Source organism: Anser anser (genome assembly GCF_964211835.1).
Source record: "Anser anser genome assembly, chromosome: 1".
Lineage (NCBI taxonomy): Eukaryota > Metazoa > Chordata > Aves > Anseriformes > Anatidae > Anser > Anser anser.
The window spans coordinates 144,030,801-144,047,830 of record NC_139720.1 but is presented as its reverse complement, the minus strand read 5'-3'; the positions used below and the strand labels follow the sequence as shown (position 1 = coordinate 144,047,830).

The 17,030-nt window shown below is 36.2% G+C and overlaps 1 long non-coding RNA gene across 1 annotated transcript in view; it reads right to left on the bottom strand.

Annotated features, from left to right (window-relative positions):
• The window catches only part of LOC310883444, a 42,853-nt gene that overhangs the window by 22,668 nt on the left and 3,155 nt on the right, over positions 1 to 17,030 (bottom strand). The window contains exon 3 of the long non-coding RNA XR_014573543.1: positions 1,440 to 1,479. This is a non-coding gene — a long non-coding RNA (uncharacterized lncRNA). The remainder of the gene's footprint in view (positions 1 to 1,439; positions 1,480 to 17,030) is intronic.

The window sequence follows — 17,030 nt, the reverse complement described above, 5'->3', positions numbered from 1 at the left end:
TCTGGGTGGTCGAAATCCCCCATCAGGATGAAAGCCTACAAGTGTGATGCTTCTTGTAGCTGAAGCAAGGAGGTCTCATGAACATGCTCCCCGTCATCACACAGCCTTTAGTAAAACCCAACCACAAGGTGTCTGTATTTGGTCTGATCCTTAATTTTTACCCACAAGCTCTCAAGCTGATCCTGTTTTTTTTTTTTTTTTCCTTTTTCTTCTTTTTTTTTTTCTTTTCTTAGAGACAGTTCTTTGCAACCTATCAATTTCTTAACAGAGAGCAACACCCCCAACCCTCCTTCTCTGTCTGTCTCTTCTGAAAAGCTTGTAGCCCTCAATTCTGTTCCACTTGGGTAATTCAACCCACCATGTTTCTGTGATAGCAATTAGTTCATAGATTTCTAATTACACTGTGGTTTCCAACTCGTCCAGATTACTTCCCATGCTGCATATACTGATGTAGAGGTACCTCATCTGGGCTATCAGCTGCACCACCTTTTTAGAGGAGCCCTCCCTCATTCCTTTGGGACAATTCACAGGTATTCCCCTGTTGCTTCCTAAAGTGTCAGAGTTCCTTGTTTCTTTTTTGTTACTTAGAAGTGCATTCCCTTCCCCCTCTGAACCTAGTTTAAAGCTCTACTAATAAATCCAACCAGCTTGTTGCCCAGAAGAGTGTTGCCTCATCTAGTAAGGTGTTCCCCATCTGGTAACAGCATGCCCAGTCTCTTGAAGGTGCATCCAAGATTGTAGAATCCCAGACCCTGAGTGTGGCACCAGCCATGCAGCCAATCATTCACCTGATTTGTTCATCTGGGAGGATAGAGAAAAACACTACCTGCACTCTTGATTCCTTCAACATCTTTCTGAGGGACATAAAGTCTCCTTTGATATTTTGGAATCTCCTAAATGTTGTAGGATTTGGTGATCTTGAAGGTCTTTTCTACCCTAGATAATTCTATGATTCTGTAATTCCAAAGTGACCGAGTTGCATCCCAAATTTTTGCTTTGAATATCAAGGTAGATCTTTAATAAGGGATTTGCATATCACTGATATTTAAATCCTGCACAAGATGAAGGACTGGCAAAAAAAAAAAAAAAAAGATACATTTTGTTTTGGTCATTCCTCTGGAATTTGACCAAGCCACAGTCACATTTAGGTTCTGACACATGTTAAAGGTGCCACAGCTAGATCCTGACTACTGAGAACATCTGATCAGAAATGGATGATTCTCAGCATCAGTAGAGAAGAAAAAAAGCAAAGCAAAACAAAACAACAACAAAAATAGAAAATCAAAATTGAAAAAGGACAGACAGAATAAGAGAATAAGTGGACGTTAACATAATAGCCTCATATGATTAAGAGGGAGTCTGTAAGCAAAGTAATGATAATCAGTCTAAAAGCTCTGTAGAACAACACCAAGGCACTGTTAGTTGGAACCTACACTTACCTGGTAATATTATGAGTAGTTGCCCTGGAGTCCTAAAGTCCTACAAACCAAAATAAAAATAAATGTTACAAAATGAAAATTATCAGTTAATGAAAAGTTATGCAGTAATGACAAACTGGTAAAAACTTGTCAAAGTTTGAACCTAGTAATCAAAGTTATGTACCTTTAAACTCTACACCTACATAAAAACAATCTTTTCTGAAATCACAAAACAGATGAATGATACTGCATCAGATGCTACAGCACATCATCTAATGAGTTGCCAATTACAGGAGAGCATTTTCCAGTAAGATGGTAACTATATGCTAACTCCACTGGAAACTAGGATAGCTCTGCAACAAGCCTGACCTACTGCTATGGCATTGTAACTTTAAAACGTGGTCAGTCAGTAACTTATGTCCAATGGGTCTCAGAACGGCAGTTATAACTGTTTGTGTATTTGCTACATCAGTGTCTTTATTATTCATGCAGTTTCTTCCCTAGAATCGTCTCATGATTGCTGAGAGGAACCAAAGGCTCTGACACTCTTTACCTGAATATATCTGGTAATTTTGCCCTTAATTAATACAGTGGCTCTTCACAATGGAAGATGGTGAGAAGTGAGAAGAATTTTCTGAAGTTTAAATTGTTTCTTTCTATTCATAATTGTATTCTTTCTATTTTTTCATACAAAAGGAAACAAGATTTTTTTTCTTCTTGTTATTGAAAAACTGTGCATCTGCTTCTGATACAGTAATCACATTTTACATGAAATAGCCCAGAACTCAGCACAAGAGAAACTTAATTTTAATAACAGCAAACTAACCTTGAAATTTCAGCTGAATTCTTTAGGTAAGATATTCCAAAAGTAAATAATATGTCTTTTTTTTTAATTCTCACAGCAGGAAAATTTGGAAGGGTTATGTTCAGGGACAAATTAAATTTTAAGAAAGGGCATCTTGGCTCTCCTAGCCATGAAACTAAGACAAGAAGCATCCTCTGTGACTGCCTAGGTTAATCAAAATGGTTTAATTATTTTTCTAGATGAAATCATGATTGTTTCTACAAAGTGCCTAGATTCTGTGAGAGAGGAGAGTGAAAGATATCTATTTCTCCAAGCTAAGAAGACGCTGGTGACCAGGCGACAGGCAGGAAAAACTATGACTAGATACCCCAAAAGAACAATAGCTAAAAGCAGTTGTGAGAGAACATTTGAAACCCACAGATAACTTTGGAAAAGCTAAAGGAGTTGTATCCTGGAAGATGTGGGAAGGAAGAAAGGCCTGTAATTATCTTGACACTTTCTAGCAACACAGGGTTTAGGCAGTAAAAAGAATCAGCTTGATTGATAGAAAACAGCTGAGATGGAAATAGAGTCCAAACTGTTCACCTGATTCAGTCAGGTGTTTAATGGGTAATCCCAGTACCGTTAGGCCAAGCTATATCCAGCATAGACTAGGGTCCTGAGACACTTGTTTTAATGGCTTCCCAAAAGCATGGGACTTCCAGTTCTTCTACCTGATTTAAAATATTTAAAAGATAATGCAAGTTAGGAGAGTAGTTCTCCAAAACTATTGCTGGAAGAGAAGCACAATTCCTAAGTGTAAATACTGTACCAGGTAGGTTGGTCTGTTTTCACGGGATATGAAGCTCTCTGACACTGATTACAGAGGAAGTTGAGGGAAATGAAATATCAGTATACCTCTGATATGCATAGAGGACAGGTCTTGGCTGAGAAAAACATGTTCACTGAGATTGCAGGTTTCTAAGTAGGAAAGTAAATCTTAGAAGAAGGAGGGGTTTCTGCAACTAGTTTATGGAAACAAAATGATGACACTTTGGAGAATCTAAGGAAAGACACCAGACAGGAAAAGAATGAGTTGGTACGGCAAGTGGATCTAAACAGCTCCTGATCCATAAGGAATTACAGTAAGTTAAAAAAAAAAAGGTAAGTTAAAAGTTGCAGAGGACTAGGATTCAGGCACTTTGGGTAGCTTCTTATCTTACAGTGACACTGACAGTCAGATCATGAGGACAGAGAGGCAGAAGAATTTGAAATAACAGAATAAAACATCTAGTGAAGGAGCTATCTTCACTTTTTCATCTTCTTGCAAATTAAGTTTTTTTTTCTTTTTTTTTTTTATTGGTTTGCTACCTTTCAAAACATAACGTGCAGAAAAAGCAGACTTAACTAGATTATTTGATTATTATTTTTCAATTTCTTTGCAAACTAACTTGCTATGGCAGATAATGGTCTGCCTGAAAATCTGTTTTTTCAGTCCTCTGACAGGAGCCACAGTGAAATTGGGAGAGGTCAAAAGAAGTCAGCTGCCATTTTCACTACCATTTTTTATGGAAATGGGCAACAGATTGGTGAAGACATTGTGAAGGCTCTAAGGCAATCACTCTTTCAATTTGTCCAATATTAGTTTCAATAAGAACCGAGAACAGAAACAATTGCCAGCAGTCCCTAGTTGATTTGTTAAGATTCACTCTTGTCCACTTCAAATCACCTTTGACATTTACGAGCTCAACTTTGCAAACATCATTTGAGAATTATTATTTTATTTGATGCCTCTATTATGCTTGCGCCTAAGCTACCACAATGCTAAAAGTGATGTATAGGTATCAAGAACACCACTTTTTTTAACACATCTACTCATGGAAAAGAAGGAAGCTTTTGTTGTTATATACAGAACCAATACGTCCACCATTACACATGCAAGATATATTAGTTTGAGAAGATTTATGTGTATATATCCAAAGTGAATTTGAAAAAAAGAGAGATCCAATTTGGAAGACATTTATAATAAGACTACCATATTGCTAGCATATTAGCCTTCCCCTCTACCTACTTTCCTGTAGAAAAACTATCTTCATAGAGCTCACAGTGTATTACAAACAAAAAAATGCTAATAGAGAACATCTAAATCAGTCTAGGTTTTCATTCTTTGCAACACGCAACAGGTTGCATGTAGCTCTCCACTGCAGAATCTCAGGAGCAAGAAGAAAGATAAAACTGCAAAACACAGTAAATATGGTATTGGCAAATAGTCCTGGAAGAGAAACTCTCAATGTGGTTATGATTCTAGTGCAGGTACTTCAGAGGCTGGAAGGAAATATCTATCTGGGTGAAACAGTTTGTGAGATCATGACCAAGACAGAGAGAGAAAATAATATTAGTGTGGGAAAGGTGCTGTTCAGTAACTAGTGCATATTCTTGCAGAAAAGATGCCACTTAGCCTGGAGCAAAAATTGTACAGCACGAGCATTCTGCCTACTGTCCATGAAAATGGAAAATCATTTGAACGCAAATGACAGAAGAGTGGAACAGGCAATGCTGGGGACCATATTTAAGGAAATCTGAACTGCTGTGTGGGTTTGGTAAAGCACAACATGTCTACAATGGATTCTGTGCTGGAATGCAGAGATAGCCAGACTGGCTTTAAACAGTTGGGACCCCAGACAGGTTATGGCACAGGTCATCCTACATGTAATTAAAAGAAAAAAAATACACTCAAGGAAGGAAAGTTAGCATTTTTGTTAGGGTTTGCACATAACTGTTACAGAAGAATAATCTTGTAAGGAGTGCTCCTCTGTGAGAGGAAAGTTGAAGATGGAGGTAAGCCAGAGTGACCAAAATTTATAAAGCATGTATAAATAAATTCTGGACACCTTTAGATTATTAAATCTGACATGCCTTGCAAGTACCTAATAACAATAACTTTTAGGCATTATGAAAATGCTTACTTGCAATTGTTTTAGCAGAGTTTTTGTCTGTGTATGTTTAAAAGAGAATTTAAAAGTTTATTCAAATACTATAATGTAAAAAGTAAATAAATCTGAAGTGTGCAGAACTAATAGTAATAAAAAGATGAAGACATTTCCTCTCTGCTTGATTGGGTGCAGAATAGCATGCTTTAAAGAATAAACCGTCAAATACTCAGTGTGCGTAAAGCTTTTCTCATTGGTTGCAAGTAAGCTACAAAATTTCCTATTGACTTCACTGAAGAAGGATCAATCCCACTAACATCTTGATATTTGCTCCCACTTACCTTTTTTTTTATTTTTTATTTTATTTGCTCCCATTTACTTTTCACTTGTGACTTTAAAATATAAGTGACAATGAAGCATTGTCTCTATAGTATATAAATGGGAGCTTATTTCCTGCATTTACTCTGGTTTTCTTAGGGGAAAGGGGATTTACAGTTAATAACAAATCCTGTTCCACATTTGGATTATTCCTGTGTACGGTAAAAACTCCTTGAATTTCAAATAATGCCAATTTCCATTCCTTCAGCTGGAGAGGCAGTGGGGACTCTGGTGCGTGCTTTTTATCTCAGAATTGTAAGTGCTGTGGTAAAGGACTCAGCCATAAATAATCTCATGTGTCACCAAAGCTGGTGATAAGCAAATGCTTGCGGAAAAGCCCTGCTCCCTAATCTTCACAGACCCATCACGTCACACTGAGACAGTCTCCACAGCAGGTGAGTTGCAGTGACCACATGAAGGTGCAATGGGTACGGCCATCCCAGTCTTTGATCCCTTTGCATTGCTGTATGGAAATAGCATGGAAATCTTCACCACCCTCGACTGCTACCAGTAATCGATATGGGCATATGGAGAATGATTTAAGTGATTATCAAAACTGTTTTTAACAGTATTTTATCAGATGGCAGCAACTTTCAAAAAAAAAAAAAAGAAAAAAAAGAGCTGAACAGTATCAAACTTCCAACCCAACGTTACATAATCAGACAAATACAGAGAAACACGGTCTTGATTTCTGAGAATATATTTCTAATAAAAGATTTTTTAATAAAGGAAAATGAACAAGAAGAGTATTTTGAAACTTCAGCAAGAGAATTTATTTAAAAATATGACAAACTTGGATATAAGCAGAAGTAATGTTTAGTTTGTCTGCTATTATATTCTTTTTGTTTAATGTATTTGCCAGGTTTCTTTCTGGGACATCCATTATTACAGTATGCTAATATTCACTTAATCCTACTACAACTAATTAAATGTCCCCCTTAACAAGTCTCTTACTTTCTGCCTACAGAATTAGACCTAATGAAATATATCAATGTTGAAGACTCAAATGATGGCGGTCATTTTCCCTACAAAAAAATTATAACCAGTAAAGATCACACACGTAACATTACAGTGACAACATCTAGAGAGTGGGAGCAGCATGGTAATGATATTCAAACAGGAACCAGCACCCCCTCAACCCTGGAACCATTAATAACTTCAGCTGGAACAATTGACAGAGGGGAAATGAATCATTCCCTTTGACGAGAACAAAACTATATTAAAATGTAATAGTTTATTAAACAACTGACTTTGGAAGTTAAATTACTAAATTGTATCTCCATGGGTTTTAAGAAGTACTGTCTGATCAGAATAATGGATTGCCTACAAACTTTTATCTTAGCCATCGCCTCCAGAGTTACTGTACTTAATTATTTAAACATTGTATTAATGAAACATGGTATACTGGTAAGAAAACTACTTTTATCACCATACATGAAAGACAAAAAATATTTGTGGTTTACACTGCACAACTGAATTTGCATCTTCCTTGCACATAGTAAAAAAGTCCTCTTTCCAGCTGCTCTGCCTGCAAGGATTTGCAGAACTAATTTAATGGCTAACATTTTTTCTTGATGATATTATTATTATTGTTATTATTATTATTAATCCAGAAAAGAATCATTTAAAATCTTTTGGTGCACCTGTTGCGCTGCATTATGACCCACCTGTGATTTCAATTTATGCCATATGAGAACGTCACTGGAGCATCAGACTGTGTCATGCACAAAACTCGAGAAGTTTTGGAAACTGATGCTATATCACATTTTATAATGGATATCTGTACATATAACATATATGTTTCTATACATAGAAACAAGAGGGCTATTTAAAGTTCTAAAAACAAGGGAAAATAAAATAGATATGACATGAATGAGGTTATGTAAAACCATTCTTATTTCTACATATGTCTTCTGGGGTATGAAAACCTCTTCTGAGCAATGAAGACTGCTCCTCGAACTATTGAGAATTTAGTAGCAATTGTAGATTGGCGTCTTTTTGTAGTGGAGCAGCCACAAGGGGGGAGTAAGACACATTTTTAAGTGAGTTTCATCTGTTTGCCACCATTAAGAGGAACATCATAAAATACAAAAACTTGGAAAAAATCCATATTCTGTGGGTATAGAGTGTTGAGATGAATGTTTCTTCCTCATCTCTACTCAGAGTAATAGTTTCTCTCCTGTCACTTGAAACCTCTCCCCCCAGTTCTTTTCTGGTCCTATCATCTTCTACAAATGCCATCCTCCCTTTCTCCTTGACCAACTGTCCCAAGAGGGATAAAAGCATTTGGCAAAGTGCTCTGGAGCACAGGAAAGACCAAAACTTAGGTACTTAAATGGAAAATGCAGAAATGAACAAAATATTAATCATTTGAGCTTACAGTTAAGCACCTTTGAGAGTCCTTAAGAAGAGAGACTTGGCTTGGAAACCTGCAATATGAACACACTCATTGAATAATCATGTTTTGTGGAAGGAGATTTCAAATACATTGCAGAATCCTGTACAGAAGACTGAAGCAGTGTTTCTTTTTTTCTGTTCACAAGACATGACAGAATATCCCTTTGCAAAGCACATTTTGCAGTCCTTCAGCCTCTTCATTGGAAAAAAATGGTGACAATCATTTTTCTCTGCCTTGCAATTGTATTGCAAAAACTAATGATGACAATGTTCTGCAAGAAATGCTTGGAGAGTATTTAAAATGCTAGAAATGCTAAAAAGTAATTCCTTAGTTTCCTAAGCAGTACATTAAAAATCTAACTGCTATTATGTAGCAACCCTTTACAGCCAGAAAAGCAGATGCACCCTGGATTAAAACAAGTTCTTCTCCCTCTCCCTCTCACCCCCCCAAAAAAGGAAACAAACAAACAAAAAAAAACAAACAAAAAGACACCAAGCAAGCAAACAAACAAACAAAATACACAAACCAATAATTCACAATTTTCTTAGGGAAGAAACAAAAAACACATGATCTGAGTTCTGCTTGGTGGTAGTAAGGCTTCCAGTAATGTATTGCGTCCACTTTTTCACCACTGTCCTTAAAAACAAATATGGACCAAGAGCAGAGGTGAGAAGAGAACAATGAAACCGATCAGAAAATAAGACCTATGAAAGAATGATGAAGGCAATACAGCTGTTCTGTCTAAAAGTAAAGAAGACTGGGAGAGAAATGATAGCAGCTGAGAGATATGTAAGAGAAGGAGAATTATCTGTATGACAAGCCCAATGTGGATAGCACAAGAAGTAAATCTTGAATCACAGCAAGAGGGATTCAGGTTAGACATTATGAAAAAAAAAAAAAGTCTAATTGTGGGAAAAGCTAAGCACTTGAGAAGAACACTTACCTCACCTGGTGAGACTGTGGGATCTCCACTGCTGGGAGATTTCAAGAACAAGTTAGGCAGATAACTGTCAGATGTGTCCAAGGTCCTGCCATTTTCTTGGACTCACTGATGAAGAGAGTCCTGTTTCCTGTGATTCTAAGTTTCACCATCCAGTCTGCACAGACAGTGAAAAATGATTTATTTTTTTATTTTTTATTTTTTGGTGAGCTACAGAGACCAGACACTTAATGTTTGGAAGCCATTAATGAAAAACAAGCTTAAAGAATCTTCCAAAAATATTCACCTGCATTTCAATGTGGGAAGGCAATAACCTATTGCTGAAGGAATCCTGGTCTACCGACAGGAAGAGGACGAGGAAATGAATTCTCCTTGGAAATTTCCTTCTGTGTGGTAGCCAAGCCTGCAGGATAACTTTCCCAGAATTGTTCTCCCTCCACTTACACACAGCTGTTGGAAAGGAGCTCTCTGAAGACTGCACAGATGGTAGAAGGGTCAAGATGGTGGTGAACTCATGCTCCAGGAGGAGTATGAAGCCTCACAGGAGGTGGTTCTGTCATATTTTTCTGTGTGGGAAAGGGTCCCATCTGAGGATGGACAGGTAGTTGGTTTTTGGGGAGCTGTAAGGATACTGGATGTCACCGCATAACCAGTGGATCCAGGATCATTAGATTAGTGTACAGTTAGCCTGTACACTGAGAGTGGTTATTTATCCAGAATATCTAGATGGTAGCTCATTGCTCTCACTGAATTGTTGAATGCCTGGAAATATCAAGCAAATGATTGCTGTCTATGAGTTCTGCTTGGGTAAGAAAAGGAAGATCTGATGTGCTTTTGGAAGGTCAAAGAGCAAACTGACATAAGAGCCAGTGCCTCCACACAAAGTAATGACTGTTGGTTTCACAGACCCATGCTATAACCACTCCTGTGCTCTTAGCAGAACCACAACAAGGACTTGCCTGCTTCTTTATCATTCCCTTCTTAGTGACCTCAGACTGGAAGATGAGCAGGGCTCACAGACAGAATAAGGATGAGAAGATTTATATTTTGAACAGAAAAGGCAGGAGCAATACAGAGAAGAGGTGAAATTCAGACAGGTGTTTATATTTTTTATACTTCTTGTTCAAATGAATCCTCAAATACTTGTGGCCTTGTAGAACTACAGCCATTGGCCTGTGGCTAGCATGAATATAGTATAACCTTTGCTGTAATCCTTTTGAAGAGGCTGCAGAAAATTATGTTCCTTGATCACATGAGAAACTGGATCTAAGGGTTTCCCTTCATCAGCTCTCTTAGTTTACCCACGTAATCAATTCCTGGTGCCAAGAACTTTTGTCTCTTCTTTGTCTTGGTGTCCTTCGCACAACTGTTTCTGTCTTTGCTCCTATTGTCTTAATTCTCTCCCTCTTTCACTGAAGAAAAAACAGTCAGTTTTAGCAAACAACCTACAGCCACTGTTTTTCTCACTACAAAACCACACACTGCATTCATCATGGGTTATGGTTACACATTTGCAGGCAGAGTTTTTTTGAATGCCTTTCAGTATAATAAATTGGGAACACAGGATTTCAGAAGACTTGGGTTCTGTTTGTCAGTGCACCACAGTGTTGATGCTTACTTGAATGACTACTGCAGGAGAACAATGAGTCACCCAGCAATGAAGATTTAAGGCCATGTTATTGACAGTTGCCTTTTAGAGCATTTTGTTCTTTGTGTTCTGGAGAACACACACCACTTTGGGAACCTGCTGACGGCCAGTCCTTTATTTGGGAGAGGGAAGGTGTGATATTACACTTCAGTTTTATCCAACTTGTCCTCCAAGTGGTAAATATGTGTGTGTGGGTATGCACATATGCAAAGAAAACTTAAAATAATTTATGAAGGAATTACAAAATCCAATATGCCATAATCTTGCTTACTAAAGTACAAAAGAAACCAAAAACTCCTCCCACATGTTAACAGCTAAATATTAGTCTACTTGAAAATACAACTGTGGGAAAAAAAATAAATAAATAAAATTGCACTAACAAACTTACACCACCATAAAACAATGTACTCGAGGACTTCAGCAAGATAAGCTACTTGTAATAGTCTCTTGTTTTGCCAACACATTACTCTATGAGAGAACATCTGTAAATCCTGATGTAATAACTTACTTTGGATTAAATTCCATTCAGAAAACTTCCTGTGCTTTCAATAAACAATATGTAAATACATAGCATACAACATATCTAAGTGTTAGGAAATGGGGTTCAGCTTTCCATCTGCTGTTGAAGCTGAGGAAGTATTCATCTATCCTACCTTTCTTCTGACTCCTCTAAATCTTATGACCCTGTCAGAGGTACCCACAGCTCCCCTTAATTTTCAGTTATCTTTAATCAATCAATTCGGAAAATAAATTTTAACCTGGAAACAGAAGACATCATCCAAATTAGAATGGTGTTTAAACAAGGTGGAATTAGGTAGAATATATGGTTTAAAACAGACTTCTTTTTGTGCTGACAAAATTTATGGCCAAGAAAGCTGTAAAATCCTTCTCTCAAGACAGTTTTTCTACATTTGCTGCCTGGACATTTGGTTTTGCATTACGGTGAGATGAGAGTTGGTATGGGTAAATTGTGAAGTGAAATATTGATTCTCATCAAAATTATCTGATGGAGGCAGCTTAAGAGTATCATACTGATATTGTTAAAAGTAGGGTTGACAATATAGAGTATTTAGCAGCATTAGGGTGGTGTAGGAATATTGCACTGAGAGAACACTATTTCTTAATAAAGACTTACCATTGCCTTTGAAACTGGAGGGTAAATTGATGCATTTATCTCACAGAATTCAAATATCACATACAGAAATATCTTCAGACATCACAATAATATCATTCTTTGTGTATTTTCTAAGGAGGCCTGTCCCCTGAATTGTCTATAAACCAGCATCTTAACTCTCCCCGTAAATGTTTTCCCCAAATTCTCAAAGGAAATAGGAAAAGAACTCATTAAAATTACATAACAGGCTGGTCTGGAACTGACAAAACCAAGAATTTCACCATTAAGATTGAAACTCCATCTTTGAGACACCCTGTTGTGCTTTGTTGCATTTTAATAAGTGTTCACCTGACCCTTTGCCAGTTAATTATGGGGATCTTCAGAATTTTGTTCTGTCCCCCTTGCTCTTCGATGTGCTTCTTTGCTTTTTTCACTTCTATTTTTAGGGACCTTAACGTGAGCTATCGTTGCTAACCTGATAACACCCAGATCTACTTTGCTCTTTTAGCTGATCCTACTGAAGCAGCTTTTAGTCTTTTCATCCTACGTTCCTAAAGTGCAAATTGGGATCTTAACTGAATTGAGAGAGAGAGAGAGAGAGAGAGAAAGAATCTCAAAATTAGATCCTCTTCTCCCTTTTTGCCACTAACCTACTAAAAAGTAGCTCTAAGTTTTCAGTTCCATTAGATGAAAATCTGTATGCTCTTTAAAGTATGGATAAGAGTATGGGTGTACTGGTGGACCTCATTTAGACTTTTTTTTTCTTTTTCCTTATCCTTTAAATTTACTTATTTCTATTCACTTTGGGTTTCTCATGTAAATATAAGAAGAGATTGAGAAGACACCATAAATCTTCCCACAACGTTTTCTCTCTTGTCCCTATTTGAAGGTGTAGGAATCTCCTTTTATTACCTCCCCACCAAAGAACAATGCATATATCCAGGAAAATTTTAATTCAGATGACAGAGAAGAAGGGGAAAGAAATATGTGGAAGAAAATATTTCCTAATACCTCCTGTGGCTGCTCTTTGCAACAAGAAGATTTTCTGGGTTACTCCTGAAAGTAACATAGGTTAGAGAAGGTAAAGGGAATTAATTTCCTCTGAAATGTAATCTGTCACCCATGAGGAGACATTACGTTGTCTGGTAAAGTAAAGGAATCTCAGAAGGGGACAGTAGAAAAGTTAGAAGTCATAAAAGAAAAAAAAATCAAAAGTATGTGATCATTTGGAGGTTCCTTGGTATGATGGCAGTAGAGAAGATTTTTCAAAACGCTGTAGACAAACATTTACATTTTTATACTTCTATGAAACACTCATCAGAATCTTCTCAGATGTGTCCATCACTAGAGAAATTTAATGAATACTATTTTACTAGTGGAATTTTCCCACTGAATGCAAATGATTCCAAAAGTTTATATTCAGAATGTCTCATGCGTTTCTTTGTTAGACAGCTGGTAGAGGGAAAGGGTTGCAAAAATAAAGAAAATTATATATAATGAATAACCAATTGCAGTAGATGCTAGGAAACTAAACATATTTTTATTGTGAGGACATAATGCTGCTATAACCTAACCTTCCCCACCCCTATAGGGTAAAGAACATTTAATGAAGGAGAGGATGCTTTTATTAATCTGTAGTCCATTTCTGTGCTATATAATATTCATTAGACTAGTAATTTCTTCCACCCACCCCTTATTTTGTAGATGAAATTCTTTTTCCAACATTTGGTAAGGAAAGACCATTAGTTAACTAACACACATTATTTATTTTTGCAATATAATCATTGAAGTCTTAACAAATGTATATGCCCCAACACATAGGAGGTCATCTTATATTTTGTTTTGAGAAAATCTTTCAACTTGTGGATTATCAAGACTCAAAACTTCTGTTCCTTGAACATATCTAAAACTGTGGATACCCTGGGTGTATCTTAATTTCAATAAAGTCATCTCAGTGGTGTATTTTCCACTACGGTGTATATGTCACAAATAACATGATTTTTGATTTTCTGGTCACTTTTTTTTTCCTTTTTTTTTTTTTTTTTTTCAGTATCCAAACTCTCTTCTCCTCTCCCTGCTCAGGAAATAGTAGATTATTGATATAGTTGCTGGGCTAAGCTCTTTGGTTCTACCTCTACTCCTAAACAAATTAATGCCTGCCTATTAGCTCTGCTTCTTTAGTTTTGGTCCAAAGCCAGTTTTCTGTTTACACTCAGCTATTTGATCAGTTACTTATATCATTTTATTAGATTTTCTTTAGAAATGAATTGTAGGAAGAACATCTCTTTAGAGTGGAGAATACCTCTTAAATACCTAAAGCTGAGAAAAATATAAATTTATTTTTGTGGTCAAGAAAGACAACTTTCTGAAAGCCTGAAACATTATCAAATGAAAGTTTATGTGATGGCATTTATTTTTACAACATACTGTTGCTCCAGTGAACTTGAACAGCAAGTCTGTGATTAATATTTCTCTCTTAATCTCTCTCTCTCTCTCTTTTTTTTTTTTTAATATAGTTTCTAAGGAGACTACTGGGTAAAAATATCCCAAACCAAACCAATGCTACACTTCACCTCTTTTGGACTTTGAACACAATTGGTTCATATGCTTACTTATTGACAGGATATTATTGCTTTCCTTTGATATGTAATTTTACAGTATCTGCTTATAGTCAACTGCCCTTTGATATGTAATTTTATAATATTTGCTACCCGTTTCTCAGACCCTTTTTATTGGTGCTGGCTAAATCAGGTGTATAATGCATCAGTATGAGGAGTTTGAGTGGAACAACAATCAGTTGTCCACTAATTCTGCTGATTGGTCCCAAGTCTAGCCTTATGAAAGATTTCTGCCCCCTTTTTCCAAAATTTTGCTGATTAGTCTGACCTGGCTTGGGCAAGGGGCTACTGCCAAATCTGTAGGCCCTGATCTTGCAGTCAAATCTTCATATCTGGGATGACACTGACCTCAGCAAGTTTTTAGGCAGACAACTATACATTTGTTCCAGGAATGTTTCTATCTGTTTCTACTGGTTGCTGAGTTGATGAGAATTTCCAAATATCTGGAGATGAGCAAATACACCAATCATACAGGTCCTCATCTTCTATATGGTCACAATAACTGTATCTGTCCATGTATCACTTGTACACCCCAGGGACCCTGGTGACAGTGTTCTCCAAATATATATATATGTATCTCCCCATATAGACACAGTTATATCTGCATATGTATATATACTGTCATCATATAGTATATTTGCACAAATATACATACAAATATGTATTTATATATATAAAATTAAATATAGGTCTCCTGAGTGCATTCGTCCGGTTCCATATATTCTGTGTTGGAGATAATCTGTTTTCTCCCATAGGATTCTGGACACAGGTCTGACTTGTCTCAATCATGTCACCTCATTCAGGTAAAGCATAAAAAGTAAGAGCAAGGTCAAAGAACTGAGAATAATAACGAACTTTCCATTAAAAAAAAAATAAGAAGAATACATATGTCAATATGCTAGATTAATGAGTACCCTGGGCTTTTTTACAATTATAAAGTGCAAGAAGTAGCTGATTTAGGATTTGGGTTCTGTTTCTTTTCTTAAACACACAAATATAAATAAGAAGAAACACTGCTAAGTCCAGTGAGTGCAGTCTTATTGAAACTATCTAAGAATGAGGTCTTTCTTCCTGGACTTTGGACTAATATTTTTATAGTTTTCTTTCTGTTGGAGTGATAAATGCAAACCAAACTTCCAAAATCCATTGCCTGTACTTTTACTGATCCAGAAAATGACCGCAAGACATAGCTCTAATAAACCAATCTAAAAAAGGAACTCTGATCTCCTAAGTCCACTGAAATAATGTTTGCATTAATTTCTGGTTGTAATAGCAAGTATGTAATTAATAGACTATATCAAGAACTGGGAGTGTATTCTTGAGTTTACATTATTTTCCTTTACTGGAGTGAATATCTTTCTTTTCAAAAAATATTTAATTCCTGGAAATAAAGAAACAGTGTTTCTATTAATTTCCTTGAGTATTTTATATAAAACTGTTGCTTATTTTCAAACGATTCATGGGTGTATATATATATATATATATTTTTTTTTTTAATACAGTTATTGACATAATGTAGAACACACTTTGTGCAACAAAAAGACTGCTAGGACTGTGAATTTTATAAAGGAATCAGGATACTCTGGGTACACTGTAGTACAATACCTAGAGTTTAGTTTCTTTTAAAACTTATATTTAACTGATAAAGTGGAATTATGGTAAATTCGAACTTGAAACTCATTTTTATAAACTTTGATTACATTACAGAGTTGGTGACTTGGAAAACATCCCAATGATACCTGAGGGGTGTAGAGAGAGGATTAGATATACTGAGGAAAAAACACACAGAAGTGATCATTTTCCCACTGTATCCATTTAAAAAGCTATAGTTCTTGTTTCTTCCAAATGTAGCCTCTTTGCAATTTTCTTACTGCCTCAAATTTGTTAAAAGGAATGTGACGCCACTACAAATAGTTTCTTTAAAGTCTCCTCAAGCTGCATTTCACTTTGTAAGCATCTCAAAACAACTCAGTATGCAGGGCTAGATCTTGCCCCCTCCCACATTCAGAGAACTCTGCTGGAGTTCACTCTGGTTAATGCATGCAGTTGAAACTAAGCTTTGGCCTACCCTGATTTACAGGAAGGCCAGTGGGGAATCTTCTTTTTACTTCTCTTTTCTCCAAACTTTTCTTGGACAAGCCTTTGCCCCTCCAGCTGCCACATTTCTTTTTCGTTACTACTATTATTGTTATTACTTAATTTAAGGGATATGAGAAGAAAATGAATTTTCAAGTCCCAGACCTCTGCTCCATGAAGACCCACATGGTTATGCCAAGGGCTTGTGCCACAGGACAATTCAGAAAGTCAGAAACTGAAATATGAATTGGGTTGTAAGACGAAAGCTGGAGTAACATATAAAATCTGGAATCAAAAATTGCTAAACTGAACAGAAAGTGTTATAACTGACCATGTATTTCTTTAAGATTTTGCTGAACAAGTTGCTTTTATTAATTTTACCTGCCACAAAGGGATGTTGCATACAATAGTAATTTTGTGTTTGTAAGTCACCTTGAAGACATAAATTCCCACAAAGTGTCAGCACTCTATATAATATGGTATATATATATATATATTTTGGTTAAATTCTGGAGGTAGAAAGGTTGAATTTGTCTATGGTGTTACAATTGTATTCTAACTCAGTAAGGAAAGAGAATAATACATATAAAAATGCATAATAATCAAAATTAAAACAAAATAATAAAAAAAAACCTTTTGCCTTTTGTTTCAAGTAAATTTGATGCTAATTTTGTTTCATGTGACAACCCCTCCCCCCCAAAAAAAAATCAAAAATCACAGACAACA